Below are 23,491 nucleotides of genomic sequence, written 5' to 3'. Positions count from 1 at the left end.
TAAATAAAATCTTTAAAAAAAAAAAAAAAAAGAAAGAAAGAAAACCTGATTTGAATCAAGGGCCAGCCACCCATGGTGGGCTCTGCTGGCGTTTAATGGGTTAATGAAAAACAAGCCTTCTATGATGCACAAGCTTGCATGTCCAGATAATATCCCTGTACCTGTCTTGTTGGAGTCCATGGTCTCATCGTGTGTGTGTGTGTGTGTGTGTGTGTGTGTGTGTGTGACCAGAAAGCATCTTCACAGCTCATCAGCTGCATTCTGGCAAACACGTTCTGCGACTGTGAAAAAATGAGATGAGATTGCGGAGCAAAGTAAATATTTAATTAAGAAACAGCTAATCAGATTCGCCTTCGCTTTTTCCATTTATAGTTAAGCAACTTCATCTAAGAGCATTTCCATTAATATTTCAGAGTCCCTTCAGCATTTTTCATTTCAATTTTCTGCCTCATTATATTTTACTGACCATCTTCTCACAATTGATTTTGACTCTGTTCCTGATGGAGATATATATGTATATAAAACCTTTAAATTTACTTAGAATTTGAAATCATACCATCATCAGCCTAGAATTGATTATTTTATTTAACCTGGGCCTCCCTCCACAGACAGCATTACAATTAAACCACTGTGAAACTATAGTTAATTTGGTTCCTCATAAATTTTCATTAAAACTTCAAATAAACATAGCAAAGCTCTCAGGCACTACATATAATACATTGTTGCTAACTATGGAGGAGCAGATATTTCTAAAACAGAAGAAACAATCCCAATTTCTCTATTTTTCAAAATTATAAAAAGGGGCAAATGAGTCACGAACTTCAATTGCATATCTGTTTTCCAGATTTTTTTTTCACATAGGGTGGCCTTAATATAAAAATTATAAGGGGTGCCTGGGTGGCTCAGTGGCTTAAAGCCTCTGCCTTTGGCTCAGGTCATGTTCCCAGAGTCCTGGGATCGAGCCCCACATCGGGCTCTGTGCTCAGCCGGGAGCCTGCTTCCTTCTCTCTCTCTCTGCCTGCCTCTCTGCCTGCTTGTGATCTCTGTCTTTCAAATAAATAAATAAATTTAAAAAAAAAGTATAAGCCCATTATACCCTTGTTACTTGCACTCTTTAAAAAGAAATGAATGAAAATCAGGCACACGCTTTGGATAGCAACCTAAAGCCAATATTCAAATGCAGTCCTAAAGTAGGATTTTTAAAGGCTCCTGGATATATACAGTAAGTAGTCTCTAGTTTTTTTAGAACTCTGCAGACTTTATTTTAACATAAATAAATCCAGCCTAGTTTGGGTACAATGAAGCTAGAGAGGTACACATAAAGTTCACAATGGTGATTACTTCTGGAGAATGATAGGAAGGAAGGGAGTGGTAGCTGAGGATCCGTATCTCTGTGATCAATATATATCGATCTGCTCTAGATTCCTATATTTACATTTTTGATAACATGACATCTCCATATAGGGACAATTGTGTAACATACACAGTCTGAAGTTTGTTGACAGCTTATTAACATGTAACAAATTTACATGGTGTCTATGGGAGGGACTCCTGTGTTTCTCTGTCCTGTCCAGTAGAGGATTTGCAGATGTGTTTCCTATAATGAGTCAAAAGAACAAAAAACAAAAACCAAGAACTGTGTTTCTGCTTTCTACATGTCTACCTTCCAGATGTGTGGAATTGTGTGGTGGCTTTTCCACACAATGTTAAGTGTCACGAATAAGCATAGGGAGAAAAAGAAATATTGAGATTTGGAGAGGAGAGAGATGATGGATGAATGGATGGATAAATAGAGGGATAGATAGATAAAAATATAGGGATGATGAATGATAGCTAGGAAGATGATATAAGGATGAATAGATATGATGGATGGATAGATAGATAGATAGATATGGGGATGCATGGTTGGATAGATAGATGAATAGGAAAATAAATAGAGGGATGGATGGGTGGATGGATGGGTAGATAGATACAGGGATAGATAGATAGGTAGATGATAGATAGATAGATAGATAGATAGATGATAGACAGATAGATATGGATGGATGGATGGATAGATATAAGGATGGATGGATGGATGGATGGATGGATGGATGGATGGATGGATAGATATAAGGATGCATGGATGGATGGATGGATGGATAGATAGATATAGGGATAGATAGATAGATGATAGGTAGATAGATGATAGACAGATAGATATGGATGGATGGATGGATGGATGGATGGATGGATGGATGGATAGATGGATGGATGGATAGATAGATATAAGGATGGCTGGGTGGATAGATACAGGGATAGATAGATAGATAGGTGATAGATAGATAGACATGGATGGATGGATGGATGGGTGGATGGATGGATGGATGGATGGATACATATGAGGATGGATGGATGGATGGATGGATGGTTGGGTGGATATATGGATGGATATATAGATAGATGATAGATAAACAGATATGGATGGGCAGATTAATAGATATACATGGATGAATAGATAGATGTAGGGATGACTGGATGAATAGATGGATGGATTGGATAGATAAATAGATTCAGGAATGGATGGATGGATAGATATGGTGGATGGATGGGTGATAGACAGACAGACAGATAGATAGATGATAGATAGATAGACAAAATAAAACAAAGAAATATGTGTACATTCAGGTTAAGCCTTCTATGAAAACTGAGGCACTTACAGGATGGAAATTTCTTGCAGGGAAAAAAAAATAAAGCTACTTCAGCCATTCTCCTTATGGAAATGATATAAAAATCAAGTGAAGTATAAGGTAAAAAAAAAATTCAAGATACTTTACTATTCAAATCAAATTGGATCAAGAAGCTTGATTATGCATCAGCACCGTACGATGACTCAGCCGGTTGTGAAGTCAAAAGCATATTTTAAACAAATTTGGAGCACAAATGGATTCAACCAGTGTTGATTATGCAGATGCTTCCAAAATATTTTGGAAATTAAAAAAAAAAAAAGACACATGCAAAACCAAGTATATGTGTTATGAGAAAAAAACAAAAACAAAACAAACAAAAAAAAACAAAACCTGAGGAAGGAATTTGCAGTGCAAAGCCCTGGTAAAATATTCTGATTGACACAATTGTGTGGTGAGTGCAGTAGGATGGCAGGCCTCCTCACTTCTGGCACCTTGGAGCTCATCCTTATTCATTCTCTCTCATCATTGACCTAGAGTCCTGCATGGAAGGGCTTATAGTCATTCCTGCCCAATTCCTGGCTCTCAGACCTCAGCTCTCAGTACTTGGTGGCTGTCTGGGGCTCAGTTAAATAGCATGAGTTCCTATGAGGCACCTTCGTCTTTCAGGCTGACCTAGTCAGGTTGGAGGCTGCATGCCCAGCTCTCCAACTTGAAATTGTTAATATTCTGCCTCATGTTGTTTAGTCTTCCTATTTTGTGATTTGCTGCATGTGGTGAGTCCCAGCTTTGGGTTCTGCAGAGAGTAGACTGGTTAATCCTGCACTTGCTGGTATTGATGTTGGCCATGCTGGGGACTTCCAGCTACTTATCTAGTAGTCCAGACATGAAAGGGACAGAGGAAGGCAGCAAAGAGAATGGGTGGGAAAGGAAAGAAAGAATGGAACAGAAAGGTGTAGAAAGAAAAGGAGAGCAAAAGAAAATGAGAAGCAGTCAAAGAAGGACCACAAAAGGTCCAAAAAAAAAAAAAAAAAAAGGAAAAAGGAAAAAACAGTAAAGGGCAGGGTTCTATGAAACAGGTTTCCAACAGTGTTGAAAATGATTATCCTTAACACGTTGTCCTCAACTGTTCTCAAAGTGTGATGCCTTAATGCTATGTTTTGCTCTTTCTCACGAAAATGCATAGTGGCCTGCTGGTTTCTGTCTGGTCACACTCAGGTGGCTGCCTTCAGTGAGAGGTTCAGCCAGGCCTGGGTTCTGAAGAGGATGACGGATGTCTGAAGCTGCTCCCCATGTGGTACTTCATCTTTATGTCCCACAGAGTGAGGGTCTGAAGAGGTTAGGATCCTATGCCAAGAGGGACAAAATGAACTTGTAGCTTAAGTCCAGGGCACACATAACACTCCAAAGCCACAATCCGTTGGTCAAAGACACCTAGAAGGGCAGTTGTGATTCAAGGTAAAGGAAACAGGGCACCTTCCAGGACCTCATGGCCACTCAGCTTTTGGGATGGGAAGCCTTGCTTCAGCTGTCTTTGGAATGAGTGCACCCCAGGATAAAAAGAGTTCAAGTATGTCTGGCTATAGTAGCTCCTTATGGCTTCTCCAACAATACATCACAAATCAAGTGAATTTAAAGAACAGAAACTTCCTGTCTCACGGTTCCAGATCCTACAAATCCAAATCAAGTTGTTTTAGGGCTGAGCTCCCTCCTGAGGCTCCAGGGGAGGGATCTTCTTCCTCTTCTAGCTTCTGGGGCTCCAGACACCCTTTCATCTCTCCCATCTCTGCATCCATCTTTACATGGCTTCTCCTCTGTGTCTGTGTCTTCGCATGACCTTCTGTCATATAAGAAAACCAGTCATGTTGGATTCAGGTCCCACCCTACTGCAGTAGGACCTCATCTTCACTAACAGCATCTTCAATGACCTTATTTCCAAATAGCGTTGGATTATGGCGGACTGCGGGTTACCACCTCAGCATGTCCTTAGGAACAACAGAACTCAACCCTCAACACTGGCCTCTATAACTCAGTGATGGCAATGTTTGCATTCTGGTTTCTATGTGTGACCCATCCTCTTTGAGATTTACCTCCACGGCCTTTCTTCAGGGGTTTGTTTCCTTAGAGAATTTCATTCCATAAAGAGAGAGGAGGAAGGCCATGATTGCTGGAAATCGAGGTATGAGTACCCCGGCATCACAGAAGAGAAGACTTTTGAGATACCCACTTTGTATGAGACTGTCGACCAGGCGTCTGGGCCAGTGTGATCATAGACAGAAATACTGGGGAAAATACACATAAAAATCTTAGAGGCACCCATGCCCTGATACTAATGTGGGGAATGACAGGGGGACAGAAGCAAGCTGAAGACAAAACACAAGTAGACACCCTACAATCCCCACCCCCACTCCCCAGTGGGATGTGTGGGACCATCCTGAGGCATTCCTGGATGCCCTAAAGCTAAAGGAAGGAAACAACAACAACAGAAATGGTTAATTTGTAGAGATTACAGTCGAGTGCAGCTTGGGGCCTCCCTTAGTTTTCAAAGGTCTTAGTGATTTACAAGAAAAAAGCATTCTTATCAATAACCTAACTTCCAGAAGGAAACTCCCAACTGTCTTAATGTTAATACTTTGCTAGAGGGAAAAGCAACCTTTACTTGACAATGGCAAGTCCTCCAGTATCCGGTAGGTCTTCTTTAGCATATGAAAGTTCTTTTGAAAACCTCACTTTTCCTTACCTCCCCTAACTCCCAAGTATATAAAGAACTTTTCCTCACAGACTCTGAGCAGTAGAGCTTTCTGCCCAGGGGTCCTGTTCCTGGGCTTTAATAAAACCACCTTTTTGCACAAAGATGTCTCAAGAATTCTTTCTTAGGCATCAGCTCCAGACCTCACCCCACCAACACCAACGTTCAAAAACTACAGCAGGGAAAGCTCAGAAGAAGACCAAGGGGGTCAGACAAGGGGTTGATGCTGGCTTGAGCTTTGAGAGAAATTGTTGAACTGTGAACAGAAGCACTGATATTCCCCCGTTGCTGCGTTAATGCTGCAAAGACAAAGACCAGGCGCAGACCAAGTGGGCATCCTCCTAGAACTCTCCCCAAGTTGGTACTCCAAGAGTTATATCCATAGCTTAAGCACCAACTGGAAATTTCTCAGCAAGCCAAATAACTACACAATGTAGATACAAAGGGATGAGGTCCAAAACCAGTGAGTATCTGTTATGATTGTGATTTATAAGAAGCTATATTTGGTCTTTTGCCCCATTTCTGGCCGGGAGCTCCTAACACCCTTGGAATTTCCCGAGATGAGAAAGGTCAAAGTAACTTTTGTTGTATGATGAGGTAATTGAAGAAAGCAACTATCGATGGGGGCTGGTTGCCAGGGAAACCAGCCTCGTGATAGAAATTTCAGTACCACTCCAGAACCTCCCAGAATCTCCTTACTTGCCCGTGATTGACTTCATCAATCATGCCCATTTGATGAAGCCTCCATAAAATCCCAAAAGGACAGTGTTCAGAGATCTTCATGGTTGGGGAAACAAAATGCTTCCATCTGCCTCTGTTCTGGACCCTAAACTCTATGGGACAAATGCTCATTTGTTCAGGACTTTGCTCTGTGTATCTCTTCATCAGGCTGTTGGTTCATATCCTTTGGTATCTTTTGTGATAAACTGGTAATCTTTTGAAAAAATGGGTTGCTGAGCTCTGTGAGCCATTCTAGCAAATTGATCAAACCCAAGGAGAGGAGGTCATGGGACCTCCAAGTCATTTGGCCAACTTCCAGTTGGTCAGAAGACTTATGACTGGCATCTGAAGGGCGGTGGAGAGTAGGCTTGCAGAACTGAACCCTTAACCTATGGGATCTAATGCTTTCTCCAAACGGATGTGTCAGAATTGAGTTGAATTATAGGGATATCCAACATGGCCCTAGAGAATTGCCAGTTGGTATGGGGATGCCTGCACACACATAAACTGTTAGAATTGGGTGCAGGAGCCCCAAAGAGTATCTCTTTCTGAATTCATAGATGGGAAGACTTGCCCAATGGCTGTGTTTCAAAAATCATGGTAAAGCTTTAGGCATTATAGCCTTGCTCTGTTGCATGGTCAATCAAAGATATCATAACCTCCATGAGTATACTGAGATGGATTGTATGACTGAACGGGATTGCAAGTAAATGTGAAAAGAAGGACATTTTGCTCCTTTGCATTTAGGCTGTATTTCTCAATAAAAACTGCAAGAAAAAAAATAGTGATTTGTTATAAAATACAAGGATGCTGGAGCAAGTAGGGTTGTCAAATGGCCAGCTGATTCCTGGATCCTGGTGGTACATACCCTGTATAATTTAATCCCCTTGAGTATGGGTGGGAATGTGAATATAATAGGATTTATTTCCCATGATTAGGACACCGAGCAGGTGACTCTGAGTTCCTAGTGGCCCTGAACTCCTTCCTCACCTGCGGCCTTAAAAGAGAGAGAAGCAGGTGCACCCCTACAGGGCACTAGGAAGAAAGCAAATGGTCAAGTTGCAAACGGAGAGAAGGGTGACTTCTAGGCACTGGGCTTCCCTTTCTGCCACTGACTGATGAACAGGACCTTCCTTCCACAACCATATGAAAACAAATACCCAGAACTTCCAGATGAAATGCAGCCCAGGCAACAATTGGATTTAATCTTGCTATCCCACGCAAGCCATAACATCATGAACATGTTCTCTGAAGCTCCGGTGGAGTAGTATGTTACAAAGCATCAGAAAATCATGCAAACATCCATTAGGTCATATTTGGATTGGACTGCAGGAATATTCCAGAAATCATAAAAATGTCTTGAAATGATAGACTATCTTGTGAATGATTCAAAGCTCTCTGAAGGGGAACATCAGCCATTACATTGGGGAATGGAATTAAAACTTAGAAGATCCCCCAAATTGTATAGACCTCAGCCATCCATATCTTATCCAATAGTCTCTGTTACACACGCACACCACAATTACACCCTCTCAGTGGGTATAAGATTTGATGTTTTTCCATTTGAAGGTATGTTACCACAATGTTCAAGACATTTTTATATGGCACTCTCATGTAAAAGAAAATGTAAAAAGATTCACCACAGTCAGCAAGATGGCATGACTCCAATGTACGCATCCAGTTTCCAGGTCTCAACTGGGAGCCTCACCTCCAAAAAATTCCCTATATCTTTAGTCCATTTGCCTTTGTATCTGAACCACATGGTATTTATTAGTAATTGCCAGAAACACACTTCTGCAAAACAAAAATTATTTTTAATATGTAAGGGCTCAGTTGGCTTTGGCACTGAAAAGAACAATTTCCTATCAGAAAACAAAATGCAACCATCATGCGGTTTTATGCAGCGTCTTTACTGAAAAAAGTCCTCACCCAGCCCTGACATTAAGTAAAAGATAAATGTCAAAAAAGAACACTTGATGCAATAATTTTTGGTTTTCTTTAGAATAATCAAACATCGTTTCACAAAGCCATATCTGTAGCTGCTTTCCCTGGTGTGCTCTGCTGTTAAAAGCCTGTTTTCTTTCCCGCAGGGGTCTCTCTCCATACCACTGACATCAGACAGATCACTGCACCGTACAGGACCAGGAGAGCAGGCTCAGAGCCATCTGTCACCGAACCTCTTCTCACAGGCTGCACGGGTGAGTTTATTGCACATAAAATACACCTCAGCCATGGGGAAAAGATTCTGTGACTACATTTCTATCCAAAAGAAAATCCAAAACACAAAGTTATCAATGAAGAGAACATAACATCTAATGCTGTTCTATTTCTCTGTATATCCACAAAAGAAAACTGTTAGCTATAGAACCAATGGATATGTGATGAATACCTAATAGGGTAGGGGGTCTTCAAGTTGGAGATGTCATCATCTGATTATAAAAGCTGATGGAAGTCTACCTAACATGCCATCCAATGTAGTCCTTGTCAAGACCTTTCTGTATTACCCACAAAAGAACTGATCCCAAGGTTGGTATTCAACAAAATACTGGCAACAAATGGTTTGTTGGTTTCATGCCATTGGGTGCTCCATGACTGTCTTTCTCCCATCTGTTGCTTTTCTTTGCCTTGTATTTGCAGACAACCAAGATATTTGTTGGTTTCATGCCATTGGGTCCACCATGACTGTCTTTCACCCATCAGTTCCCTTTCTTTGCCTTGTATTTGCAGACAACCAAGATGTTGTTGGTTTCATGCCATTGGGTCCACCATGACTGTCTTTCTCCCACCAGTTCTCTTTCTTTGCCTCCTAAATGCCGACGACCAAGGTGTTTGTTGGTTTCATGCCATTGGGTCCACCATGACTGTCTTTTTCCCATCAGTTCCCTTTCTTTGCCTCCTAAAGGCCGACAACCAAGGTGTTTGTTGTTTCCATGCCATTGGGTTCACCATGACTGTCTTTCACCCATCAGTTCCCTTTCTTTGCCTCGTATTTACAGACAACCAAAGCATGTGCTCAATCAAGCGGTGTTTCTACAATAACCCAAATGGCAAGGAAAAGTGTAGTTTGCTTCCTAAGAAAATCAGTTAAAGCAAATTTTATGATTATCAGAATCTTAATGATGGTGGGGGACAATTTTTAATAGGGTTTTATTTATGATCATATTTCATATTTTATCACATTCACTTATAAGACTTAGGGATCTAAATGTCAGTGACCTACCATTTATCTGCTATCCAAAAACTTAGCAGATGATACTTTCATATCCTTTTAAGTTTATGCAAATTAAATATATGGAAGGATTCTGCCCACAATGACTTCTGCTTCAAGAATGGATTATTTATATACAATGTAGTTTCAAACTGACAATAGATATACATGTTTACTTTGTAATGGCATCTGTGTCTTTCTGACTTAATTGCCTTAAGCTGGAAGAACATGGTTTTTAGAATGCAGATCCAATGTCATTTGTTAAAGGCAGATTTCTAAAGTATTTCCCCTTTTCGAAAGAAGAACGGGATCTTTGGATAAATGATAGGAAGCCCACCAGAAACACACCTATGGTTGGGCAGGCTGGTCCATTTATTCATTGTGGCAAGAGCGAATGCAAACCACGGCCATCTCTGTAGGAAGGTGTTAGAACAAACCTGTGGTAGGGTTTGTGTATGGGTGGGTGATATAGGGAGGTTCTAAGGATAAAGGGGCTGACGTCTGGGTTGGACAGTGTTGGGAAGTGGGAATGTTTCTGTGGCTGAGTATCTCAGGAATTCTCATCTGTTCGGAGGGCAGAAAAGGCTGTGTCTTGGTAAAGAAGCAGGAACCACATCAGTGAGAGAATGGGGGCTGTTTTGGGTGCTGTGATCGGGACCATGTTCCTGGTTTGTCTGTGCTCAGACATGATTGCCGAGGGGTCTTTGTCTTAAATCCTTGTGGTGACACGATGGCCTCGTCCAATGTATGTTTATTTAGGGATATATTTTCTCTGTTTGCAATGTGCATGGCATCATATCCATTTCTTCTCTCGTCTTTTAATATTTGATTGACAGGTGTGTTCATGAGCTTAAATGAAACCCATGAAATTATCATATAACTGAAGGTCCCCTTTGTCATATAATGTCACTCCATCATGGTGGTGAAAATCCTCCTCTTTCCATAGCTTCTCTTTTTTTTTTTTTCTTGCTTTTGGACCCAGCCAAGAGCACTGACACCACAAGAGATGGGAAAGCCTATGCACCAGAGACAGCCCATGTCCTGAGTCCCCCATAAAACTGAGCCCCATTCTCTCTGACCTCCATATGAGACAAAGAAGGTATAAACCTGTATCGTGTCAATTGTCTGAGATTTGAAGATCATCTGTTTTTGCACTGACCCTACTCATGAAGAGCTTGGTCTTCCTCGTGCTTCTGAGAGGGACCTCTGGGAACTAGACACAGAAAATGATCAGGCATACCCTGAGACTAATTTAACATTGGATGTTAACCATACTAGAATGACAATTGCAAACTTTAAAAAAACCCTGACAGACCATGAGATATTGTCCAGATTCATCTCTGTGCAACTCCAAGATGTGATCGAATCAGTCTTACAACCTAGATTTTGAGTAGCCAGGTGTCAAGGAATAACATTATACTTTAGGTCATAGGAACTAAATTTCATTTGTAGTCAGGATGTTTGATAGCTGTAGTGGGCAGAATGGTGTCCCCCCAAAACCCTATGTTGAAGTCTTCACCCCTAGGACCTCAGAATGGGGCCGTATTTAAAGAGGGGATATATGTAAAATGACCTCATGAGGGTCCCATAGGACTGGGGTCCTTATAAGAAAAGAGGATGAGGACACAGACAGGCACAGAGGGACGACCACATGAGGACATGGGTCTACACACCAAGGAAAAAAGCCTCAGGAGAAACTAGTCCAGGGCATACCTGCATCTCCAACTCCTAGCCTCCAGGACCAGGAGGAACAGATGTCTACTGTTTAAGCCAGCCAGAATGTGGTCGCTGTGAGGACCACCCCAGCCAACTAATAAACAGCCCCATATCTTCTACTGGAAATCTGTGAGAAACCCTAATAACAACTACCACCTGTAGATGGCCACAGTCCTGTGTGATGTCCATAGCCTTCCCTGAGGATTGGTGTACATCTTCATTACGCCCAGAAGACACTTCCCATCGGACCCCCAGGCCACAGGGCTACCTCCTCAACCTCCCAGATGTTTAGGGTAGTAGGTTTCAAGGAAGAATATCATCATATTTTAGCTCATGCAAGATAAATTCCATTTGTACTGAGGATGTTTGACATCCTATGTCTTACTGTGCCGTGACAGGTGGGTTGAAACATAGATACGCATACTAGGTCTACATACATACACACGTATGGATGCACGCACACAGGCCTGTCCTCTCTTGGGCTCACCCCTTACTTTTCCTACCTCGTCTTTCCTTATGTGGGATGACTTTTTTTCCATGAGTTAAATTGTGTTAATACATGAGCATCTCACCTAGAGCAAATACCGATCCCCTTAGAAAATGCCCGTTTTTTTCCCGGTGCATTCAGTTGGGCTTTTTCTCACAGAAGCTGAGATCTGACATTCCGTCTGCGTACTTGTCAGAAAGATAAGAAGAATATTGAAAACCAAGCTGTGTCTGCCAAGGAGTTGGCTGAGTGCACATGGGACAGTTAATCGAGCATCTTGACAGCCCGTAGTTCATGTGTCTGGGTCCACCTTCCTAGCGGAGACCATGCCCGGCGAAAGTCACTGAGAACAGCTCACAGCTCCCGGAAAAATCATGTGTTCAATACCATGTAAATTGTGGTGAGCTATAAAATCATCGATATGATTAACAGAGCTGTGGAATGAAGAGCACGGGAGAGAAAATTTATTACAAAAGAAACAAATTCAGTACTAAAGCTGTGCTTGTAGAAATCTCTATAATCCCACAAAGCACGGATTTCCAGAGGCAGGTCATGATAGCCCGCTCACATCTCCAAAGAACGGGTACGCCTTTGGACAGTTGAATTGTACGATAATTTTATGCTCTTGTGTGTCAGTGCTCTGGTAATATTTTCCAAGCCTCCTTTTTGTTATTCTTAAAATGGCTTTTTCTTTGAAATCATAATATTATGCCATGTTAGGCCAGAAATGAAAATAAGGAAACATTCTGCAAGTAAAGTGCCTATTTTGCCCATGTTTTTAGGAGGTAGTTCTGCTATTAAGCGTGGCAGATAGAGACAGAATGTTTGTTTCCAAACCCAGTATCATTTCTGGACACGTTTCAAGTCAACGAGACATATTTCCTTGGAGTTATTCCCACTGTCCTATAACCTGTATTGTGTCACTGTGACCACATTATAATGTCATGCATCCATTTTATTTTAACATGCGTGTTTAAGGACCAATACAAGGCATTAGAGCTTTGTTTTGTTTTTTTAACGACAACCAGATCAACATCCCATTGTTTTTTTGGACCTGTTTGTCAAACATGATGGTTTATGTGCTTCCTATAAAAGCAGAACATGTCAAGTGTTTGTTTATATATAAAAACACACACACATTTGTATCAGTACATGTACGTCTGGCAACAACCGCAGATTTTGCCAAAGCTTAGCAAAACGTGTCTCCATTCTCTTGCCAAATTAATACATTTTCCAGCGGCCCATCTCCCATTGCTTGGCAGAAAACCCCACACATCTGTGATCTTTAACTTGATAACTCAAGTGTCCTAGTCTCTTTCAGGCGAACCCTGTCTCTTTGGGGTGAGTCGATAAGCTTCCCTAGAGTTTGCCAAGGGCCCTCTCTGTGAAGCCTCATGTCAGGTCAACCACTCTGCTGATTTGTGATGGGGTAAGGGGAGACCTCAAATTTTAAGTCGTGGTTGGGATGCCATGTAACCTTGCTTATTTGTCATGCCTCCTGCTGACAAGCCTAGGCTTGCAGAATGGGCTCCGTGCTCCCGCCACTCGGATGAGTATGGACGCATCCCAGGGCTTCATCCGGACCCTCCTTCTATTTTCCTTTTCTGTCATTAAGCCGCTTGTAAAACTTGCACTCTTTGTGGGAAGGCGGCTTGTCTCTGTCAGCCCTCTCCAGAACCATCACTATGCAGGAGATGAAGAAAAAGAAATGAGATTATTGAGAAGGAATTGATACATTGCAGACTATTTGTATCCCCAGATTAACTAAAGCATGTCCATTAGAGTGTGTTCTTCTCCTTTAGAAGAATATGTAATATATTTGGGAATTGGTGTTCTAAGCGCTAAAACATTTTTCAGAGAAATTCAATAGCGAAGGCAATGGTGATTTATCTTATGTAAAAGGCACAGTGAAAGTCCAAAATATCAATAATTTTGTTAAGTACGAGGCAAATATGTTTGGGGAGTGATGGGGACGTTAGGAGAGACAATCTCATCTTGTACTGTACATACATTTTCTCCCCACGAACCAAATGGGAAGTGAAGAATCATCCATCGTGGGTAATCATTTCTAAGAACTTGTTTGATCCATGTTTGTGTAATGTTGCCTGGAATTACCAGGGTATTTTAAAAACTTTAGGGATCTTAAAACACATTAGACTGGTTTTATCTTACTGGTTTATTGCCTCCTTTGGGTTCATTTTCCTGTGAATCACCACAAGTCAACAGCAACTGGCTTAACACTATCAGACAGATGTCATCTTCCTTGCTTGAAAAAGGAACAGCTGATTTCTCAGGCAGCATAGGAAGAAATAACTATTTAGTAAAAACGGCACTCCACACAAAGATATCCAGGTCTCACTGCGCTTTGGCACTCGATAAAATGGGAATCAATTCCTGCTAAATTCCTCATTAGTGATATGGGAATGATCAGGAAAATAAGATACAGCAGGAAAGTGGATGTGTTGTAGCTACACACAGCTACAGCGGTGGGTCTTAACTACTGAATATAGTTAGATACTGAATAGCCCCCCCAAAAAAGCTTCAGAAGTCTCTCTAACCCATGTTTTAAATGTTAAACACAAACAAAACCAAGTGACGTCAGTAACGGTTTATACAAATCCTGCTACATAGAGCCAACTAATATCGGACACGGAAACCAAGAACACCCAATGCGGAGAGGATAGTGTCTTCCACAAACAATGTTGGAGAGTCTGGAGAAACATACAGGGAGCAAGGAAACTGGACCCTTCCCTCACACCATTCACAAAAAACAAACTTGAAATGGGCAGCCTCGTGAATCACGCCTGATACCATGAGACTCCTAGAAGAAAACATTGGGAAGAAGCTTACTGATACAAGTCTTGGCAGTGATTCTTTTAACATTTTATTTATTTATTTGAGAGAGAGAGAGAGAGAGAGCATGAGAGGGGAGCGGGGAGGAGTCAAAGGGAGAAGCAGACCCCCTGCTGAGCAGGAAGCCTGATGTGGGACCTGATCCGGGGACCCCAGGATCATGACCCGAACTAAAGTCAGTTGCTTAACCAACTGAGCCACCCAGGTGCCCCTTGACAGTGATGTTTATAACATGACCACAAAAGCACCAACAACAAAAGCAAAAATCAACAAGTAGGGTTACATCAAACTCAAACACTCCGTACAGCAAAACAATTAACAAAATGAGAAGTCAACTGACACAATGGAAGAAAAATTTGCAAGTCATTTCAGATAAGGAGTTAATATCCTATATATATATATATATATATATATAAACTCTATGAACTCAAAACAACAAACCAAGAATGTGATTGAACTCAATAGACATTTCTCCAAAGAAGACATCCCCGTGGCCAATAGACATGAAAAGGTGCTCAACATCACTCATCATCAAGAAAATGCAAAGCAGAACCATAATAGAAGATCACCACATGGGGTGCCTGGGTGGCTCAGTTGGTTGGGAGACTGCCTTCGGCTCAGGTCATGAACCCAGAGTCCCAGGATCGAGTCCCACATCGGGCTCCCTGCTCAGCAGGGAGTCTCCTTCTCCCTCTGTCCTTCCCCCCTCTCATGCTCTCTCTCTGGCTCTCTGTCAAATAGATAAATAAAAACTTTAAAAATAAAAAAAAAAGAATATCACCTCGCACCTCACAAAATGGCTACCACCAATAAGACAAGAGACAACAGGCGTTGGGGAGTATGTGTTGCAAAGAAACCTATGCTATTGGCCGGAATGTAAATTGGTACAACCATGAAGGACAACAATATGGAGGTTCTTCAAAACATTAAAAATAGACCTAACAGGGCGCCTGGGTGGCTCAGTGGGTTAAGCCGCTGCCTTCGGCTCAGGTCATGATCTCAGGGTCCTGGGATCGAGTCCCGCATCGGGCTCTCTGCTCAGCAGCGAGCCTGCTTCCCTCTCTCTCTCTCTGCCTGCCTCTCTGTCTACTTGTGATCTCTCTCTGTCAAATAAATAAATAAATAAAATCTTTAAAAAAAAAAAAATAGACCTAACATATCATTCAGCAATCCCACTTCTAGGTATATACCCACAGGAAAGGAAAGCAGGATTTGATAAGATATCTGCAATCCATGTTTTTTGCAGCATTATTCGTAATAGCCAAGACATGGACACAACCAAAATGCCCATCAACAGATGGATGAAAAAAATGTGGTACATATGCAAAATGAAATATTATTCAGACCTAAGAGACGGGATATCATTCTATTTGTGAAAACATGCATAGAATTTGAGTACATTATGCTATAGGAGCTAAGTGAGACAAAGCTAATTAGTGTATGATATCATCTGTATATGAAGTCCAAAAAAAAGTGGAAAGGTATTTACCAGGAGAGGGCAGGGGATACGAGTGAGAATACAAACATATAATGAATGTTAAATAAGTCGCAGAGATCTAATGCACAGTATACTGAATGTAGACAATAGTATTGTACTGTAAGTATATAGTGTGAAAAAACATCACTACATCAGCCATCACAGTACAATTAGAAGCGTATCAACATGAAGGCCATACACCTTAAACTGACATGATGTTACATGTCTAATTTATTCAACGATTTTTTAAAAAATAATTTATATTGCATTATATAACTTCATAAAATTAAATTTAATGAATAAAATAAATTGTAAAAAAATTCAATGGGGCACCTGGGGGGCTCAGTGGGTTAAAGTCTTGCCTTCAGCTCAGGTCATGATCCCGGGGTCCTGGGATTGAGCCCCGTGTCTGGCTCTCTGCTCATGAGGGAGCATGCTTCCCCCCACCCCTCTCTGCCTACTTGTGATCTCTCTGTGAAATAAATAAATGAAATCGTTTTTAAAAAATTGTAAAAAAAAATTAAGGTATTGGTTACGTATATTGAGATGGGCAGGTAGGTAAGGGAAATAGTGTGTAGACTGACGTAAGTTACCAGTTATATTCTTATTCTTCTCTTGGCTTGCAAGCCTGTAGGTAATCATTATATTTTTAAACATGGTTGGATGGATGGATGGATGGATGGATAATTGGGGTGATGGATGGATAGATAGATAGTTGGATGGACAGATGGATGGATGGATGGATGGATGGATGGATGGATGGATGGATAGTTGGAGTGGATGGATGGATAGATAGTTGGATGGACAGATGGATGGATGGATGGATGGATAGTTGGAGTGGATGGATGGACAGTTGGAGTGGATGGAAGGATAGATAGATAGTTGGATGGACAGATGGATGGATGGATGGATGGATGGATAGTTGGAGTGGATGGATGGATAGATAGTTGGATGGACAGATGGATGGATGGATGGATGGATAGTTGGAGTGGATGGATGGATAGATAGATAGTTGGATGGACAGATGGATGGATGGATGGATGGATGGATAGTTGGAGTGGATGGATGGATAGATAGTTGGATGGACAGATGGATGGATGGATGGATGGATGGATGGATAGTTGGAGTGGACGGGTGGATAGATAGATAGTTGGATAGGTGGATGGATGGATGGATGGATGGATGGATGGATGCATAAATGAATGAATAGGTAGGTGGATGGATAGACTGTTGGATAGACAGACAGGCGAATAGATGTATTAAAAAAAAATAGACCAGTGATGCCAGTGAACTATGATTATCTCCTATCTTTGCAGCCGAGTTAATGAAAAACAAAGAAAACATCAGGGTAGAATTTGTGTGCCGGAGCGTGTCTCCTTCTAACCTGTGTGTTCAGACTTTCAATACAAGTAAGGATACATATGTGTCCTTGGTGAAATGACTCCCTATGCTGCTACTTCATTTTACTGAGTGCTGCTGGCTGGAGTATAATATGGAACGCAGGGACTGTCCTTTGCCACGGCCATTCCCTGAAGCCCCAGTTGGATAAAGGATTTTAAATAGCTAATTCCCATCAACACCTTCATGTCATTGATTTTTGTCAGATGGCCTCTGAATGTAATTTTCTTAATCTGTCACAGTAAGCAATCACATTTAAACTCTAAATACCATGGTTCTATGAACAGAGATAGAGTTTTCTTTCTGAAAAGTAATTGCCAAGAAGGAACTTGAGGGAAGAGCAAGGGTCAAGTTTCTGTTCATTTCCTGTCCTGCCCAGAATATCTAAATAGGCTTATCTTAGGGCTGGGGGCTCTCTGCATGGAAATGAACTATAGTGGATGAGTTCTTGGTGGCAACACATGGGCAACTATACTTGACCACTGGGTGCCTTCATCCTCAGATGGTTGCTCAAAAGGAGCACTGTGATAGGGAGTCCATGTTCTGTGTCTCATCTGAAGGAGCCAGAATATGCACCTAGTGTTCTCCTCTTCATATCTCTTATAACTTTTCCACCTCCTCCATTGAAGAACATGGATGTATTGTAACGGTTCTATCTTCACCGAGACTGTGATATTCCAGCTCTGGGTTTGGAGGTCATTATTTTTCTTTTAGTCATTTATATGATCAAGAAAATTGAGGTCTGGTGGCAGGCAGGATTGTAATCCAATCCCCAGGGACGTACCTCTTTGTAGATTTCCCTCTTCTTGAGTGAGGGGATGTTCTGAGGAATTGCTAAACTATCACTCTTTTCATCAGATTATCTTACAAGGCACGGTTGACTTTAAGAAAGAGAGAGATAATATCCTCCTTGGGCCTGACCTCATCAAGCTAGACCTTCAAAAGAACATCTTTCAAAGCCTGCAAGGAATTCTACAAGAGGGAGGTTCCCCACTACTGCCTTTGAAGATGAACAGAACCATGTGAAAACTAATGCAGAAAGCTGCTCGGAGCTGAGCGCAGCCCCATGATGAAAGCCAGCAAGGAAATGGATTTGAGTCCTATGACCACAAGGAAGTAGATCTTCCCACAACCACGTAGGCTTGGAGAAGGACTGCTGAGCTCAACAAGAGCACAGATCAATGCCTGAGTTTCAGTCTAATGAGCTCCAAGCAGAAGACATTCATGCTGTGCCAGATTGGATATAATTGTACGTCATGCTCAGGATAAACCACACTGATAGTAAGGAGGAAAAAAATTGTCTTTATGACAGTCTTTCTGGTCACTACAAGATCAGTTTCTATTTTTTCCAAACAGCAGTTTCCACATCAAAACACGACCACCCATTCTTTTCCAAAACCAAGATAATCTCCCCTGCCCTCTGGTGGAATTCCTCATTCACAAATGACACATGTGTCCTTTTTCAGATCCCAAATACTCTGTCACCATAAACTGATTGTATTAAAAAATTTATAATTGGCTTACTGTACATTAGAAATCTGGAAACTTGATCCCATTGACAAGATTTTTAAACGTGAGCTGTGCCAGAGATATATAACAAAGATATTTTGCTGTAGAGAAATATAAAAATGGAAACTTTCTATGTCTGTAATACTGTTTCGCTTGCAACATCACAGATATTGAGATTATCTTTTAAAGGTTAATGATTTATTGTGGGTTTTTTTTTTTCAGACACTTAGTATATATGTATACTAGGGTATTGACATTTCTAGGATGATTCTTACAAATTAAATTATTTTATTATCATAATTAAATCCATAAGTGATGACGGGTAAGGTAAAAATGACCCATTCATGAATATTCACCACATTCCCGATGGCTCATATGAATATACATCTTTAAGATTACATATGTATGCATTTCAAGGAGGACATGTTACAGAGGACACGCATTGGACTTTAGAACGCAATTTTGCCACTTTGAGAAAAACGAACCCATTTCTGTCAGTGACGACAGATTCATTCAACTCACATTTATGTGCTCAAGAAATGTCCAAACCGGGCAATTATTGTAAACTGAAATTTTGAGGACTTCTAATTTGGTATTTTAGAATTGTCAAAGACGTGTAATTAGAAGGTCAGTATATGTTCTTTTTAAAATGCCGCTAATGACTAGCTATATTGATGAAGATCCATAGTTCCTATTGTTGTGATTCAAAGATTTATGAATTTCTAAGAGATGTTGCTTAAAAATGTTGGCCAGAATGTTGGGGAAGAAGTAGAGATTTGGTAGAAAACGTTCTCTATTTTTGGGTTCCCTTAGGAATAGTTCGTGGCTCTCCCTGGAGGGAGCATGCAAGTCAAGACATTCCATTGCTCTCTCTCTCTCAGTTTGCTGACATTCCAGGAAACACAAAAGAAATGAAGGCCAGAACTGCTTCTCGCTTACAACGAAAGAGAAACAAGTTCTCTTTCTGGCCCAGTTCCAAGGGGCAAAATGGTGCAACTCAAATTTGGTGCCCATCCTGGGATCAACACACTGGCCAGCTACTGCAATAGGCACATGGGTGTGGGAAGCAGGGGTCCAACAAGGCAGGCTGGACGACATGCCAGTAGGTGTCCCCCACAGGTGACATATACCAAGAGTGTAGACCATTAAACATGAAGTGTACAGAATTTTCCAGATAGTCTCTTTGGAGAAGTTCTGACTCAAAATGGGTTCCCAAGGAGGGGGAGAAGGAAGCGTTTTGCTATTCTAAAAACAAAGGTGGGATTCACGAAGGTGGCATTCAGAGAGAGGGTGATGGAACAGAATACTACTGAGGAGTGACACCAGTAATGATTTCCTCTTCTACCCTTCCAGACCTGTTTCCCAATGTAACTTATCCTTCTCCTGCCCATCCTGCAAATCATGCACATTCCCTGAGCTGAAGGAAAGATAATTCACAGAATGCAAGATGTAATGAAGGGAATTCATCGCCATGGAGCGTCAGACTTCTGGAACAGCCCAGTGAGTTGGATGAGCATAGGTCGAAAATGAATTCCTCCACTCTTCACAGGCTATGTAGGGATTCCAACAGGAGGAAGAGAAGTGAATTAGAGGCCCTATCAGGAAAGCGGAGATACTGCTCTTCCTGGTCAGGAGTCTTGCTTCAGGCTCTCCGAACCAGATCAGTTCAAAATCCTAGAGTTCAAATGCCCCATGCGTTATAGAACAATAGCAATGACCATGTCTAGGCAGAGGGATTCATGGCATCTTAGAAAGGTCTGTCACAATGGTCCCACTCAAAGGGAACATGTGGAATATCGCAGAGGATGAATTTAACCCAATGGGACCAAAAAAGATGGATGACACTGTCCAGCCCAGTCCCACCCCTGAAGACCTGATGGCGATTAGCTGATCTCAAAGGAATGGGGATTAGCTGATTAGATGGGGATTAGCTGATCTCAAAGGATGCCTTCTTTTAGAAAGGGAACTCCAAAAACCAGGTGTTCCTTCACCTTCTACCCAGTGCATTTCCTCCAATAAGCAGGTAAAACCATCGAAAATGTGCTTAGTGCAAGGAACTGCATTCATAAAAATAAATTTCCAGCCCTTTCACGGAGTGGGGTCTACAAACAGAACTTTGGTCATTATGGAATGGTAAGTATACCGTTTTGCGCATGTGTTCGGAGCTTGAGGCTCATACTCAATGACATCAGCATTCTCTTTAAATTTGTCCTCCCATGAATCATGCTTTGGTTATTTTACAGCCAAATGTTGCTGAAACCCCTCTCATTCCTTCTATCCATTAGCATGCTCCCAAGGACTGCAGTTGGTCTTGAATTGTATTACAAAACATGTTAAATGGTCATTTTCAGACTGCTAACTTGTAAGAAAACTAGTAATAGATCTACAGGGGAGAAATCTTTATAATTATCAGCATGTAAATGACTGACAAAATTAATGCTCATGATGATGTCTGAGTCTACCCTTGGAATTTCCTTAGAAAGCAGGGCTCAGAGTTTCTCCTCGGCTGAAAGTCTCCAATACTCTGCCGGTAATTACGTATCGATTCCACCTGTCAATGACCATTCTGCCACGAGTCTTTTTCTGTGAAATGACAAATGTATCCGGTCAGAATTCATCCCAAAGCCAAATTCAAAGAAAAACATCTTATTTACATAATGTCTGTGGGGAAGGAAAATTAATCCAATTAGAAACTGAAAGGTGGAGATAACGTTGGAACAGGAATCACATCGATACAAGGAATCTCATGTAATTATTTCACACACTTGTCTTAATAGGAGAATTTAAGTCCACTTTCTGAAGGAAAGTAAAGACTAGCATCTCAAGGGGGAATGGGAAGGCTTGCCCCCACCATCTTTAATATGGGAAGGGGTTAATGGGACTGCAGGACAGAGCACGCCCATGTGTATTTGCAAGAGAAAAACACAGATAGTACTACGGGTACATTACAGTCATTCTACCTTGAATTCTCCCACACTGTGTCTCGTATTCCTTGTGCTTCCTTCTTTTTGCAAAAATAAATAACATTTAAAAATATTATCAACCTGGTGATTCACAGAGCTGTACCCCTGGGGAGAAAAATACATTATATGTTTATTAAAAAAAAAAAAAAAAGGATGAATACCCAACTTTTGTAGCAACATGGACGGGACTGGAAGAGATTATGCTGAGCGAAATAAGTCAAGCAGAGAGAGTCAAGTATCATATGGCTTCACTTATTTGTGGAGCATAACAAATAACCTGGAGGACATGGGGAGATGGAGAGGAGAGGGAGTTGAGGGAAACTGGAAGGGGAGATGAACCATGAGAGACTATGGACTCTGAAAAACAACCTGAGGGTTTTGAAGGGCGGGGGGTGAGAGGTTGGGGGAACCAGGTGGTGCGTAGTAGGGAGGGCACGTACTGCATGGAGCACTGGGTGTGGTGCAAAAACAATGAATACTCTTACCCTGAAAAAATAAATTAATTAATTAAAAAATATTATCAACCGTGATCTCTTTAATTTTCTTCACCATCGTGAGATGACCCTCTTTACTGAATTCTTAAACTCCATTCACTTAATCATCTGTTTATCAAATATATATTAACGGTCTATGATGGTTTTGGAAACGGATGGAGTATGGAATAAGTATGGTCCTAGATACTAGGAAAATACTCATGGACACATGTGACCCCTGTCCTCAGATATTTCACGTTCTAGTAGTTGGATAAGCCCGTAAGTAATGCATGCCACCCATATTCCATGCAAGCTCCAAGAGGACTGGCTGTAGAGTGCCATGAATATAGGGTTCATGATGGCTAAGACCTTCAGGAGGAGACGGAGATGCTAAAAGAGATGATATTTGCACTGAAACTTTTTTGTTGTTTGTATTACTTTGCATGTTTGTTCAGATCTAGTGAAGTGATTCAAGGAAGGAGCAAGTCGATATGAGTAAATGCATTAATACCCTGTAGCATATTAATTCCTCCCTCTCCATCTTCCAAATCCATGATACGTGCCGCTCCGTTTTTGCTCCCAGAACGATCTTCCCCAAAGTTATGTAGAAATCCAGGTCACAATGCTTTTAACAGTCAGCATGGGCCATCATAAGAAAAAAACCACAGAGGGGGTGGCTTAACAGACAGATATTTATAGTCTCACAGTTCCCTTAGATCATGGATCAAGGAAGCCAGCGTGGTCTATACTGGAGAGAGCTCTCATTGTAACTTACACATGTCTAGCCTGTTCTCAATTCTGATGTTTCTTCTCACAAGGACATTAATCCAATTATGGGGGCTCCGCCCCCATGACCTCATCTAACCCTAATGACATCCCAAAGGCCCTTCTCCAAATACCATCACAGCTTCAACATATGAATTTTCCAGGAACATACTTTAATGCATAGCAATACTAAAGGCACTTCACCCTGAATCTATGGAACTGTTCACAAACTAAAAATGAGGCAACCTTGGATCACTGTAGTTATTTTTGGAGAAAAAAAGATAACTTTTAATTTAAAAAAAATCTTAGGTTGATAAAATGAACGTAATAATTGAAGACATGTACAAAATATCCAGTCTATATATTTACAGGCAAGGATACATTAGGTCAGTCTGAAAATACATTTAAAATTGAATTTGACCTAAGAAGATATTAACAAAGTCATTTACCGTAATTAAGTGAGATTTATTCCCAGGATGCAAAGGTGGTTCGATATTTGCAAATCAA

The sequence above is a fragment of the Meles meles genome, chromosome Y (assembly GCF_922984935.1).
Source record: "Meles meles chromosome Y, mMelMel3.1 paternal haplotype, whole genome shotgun sequence".
Lineage (NCBI taxonomy): Eukaryota > Metazoa > Chordata > Mammalia > Carnivora > Mustelidae > Meles > Meles meles.
Note: the sequence above shows the minus strand (reverse complement) of the source record.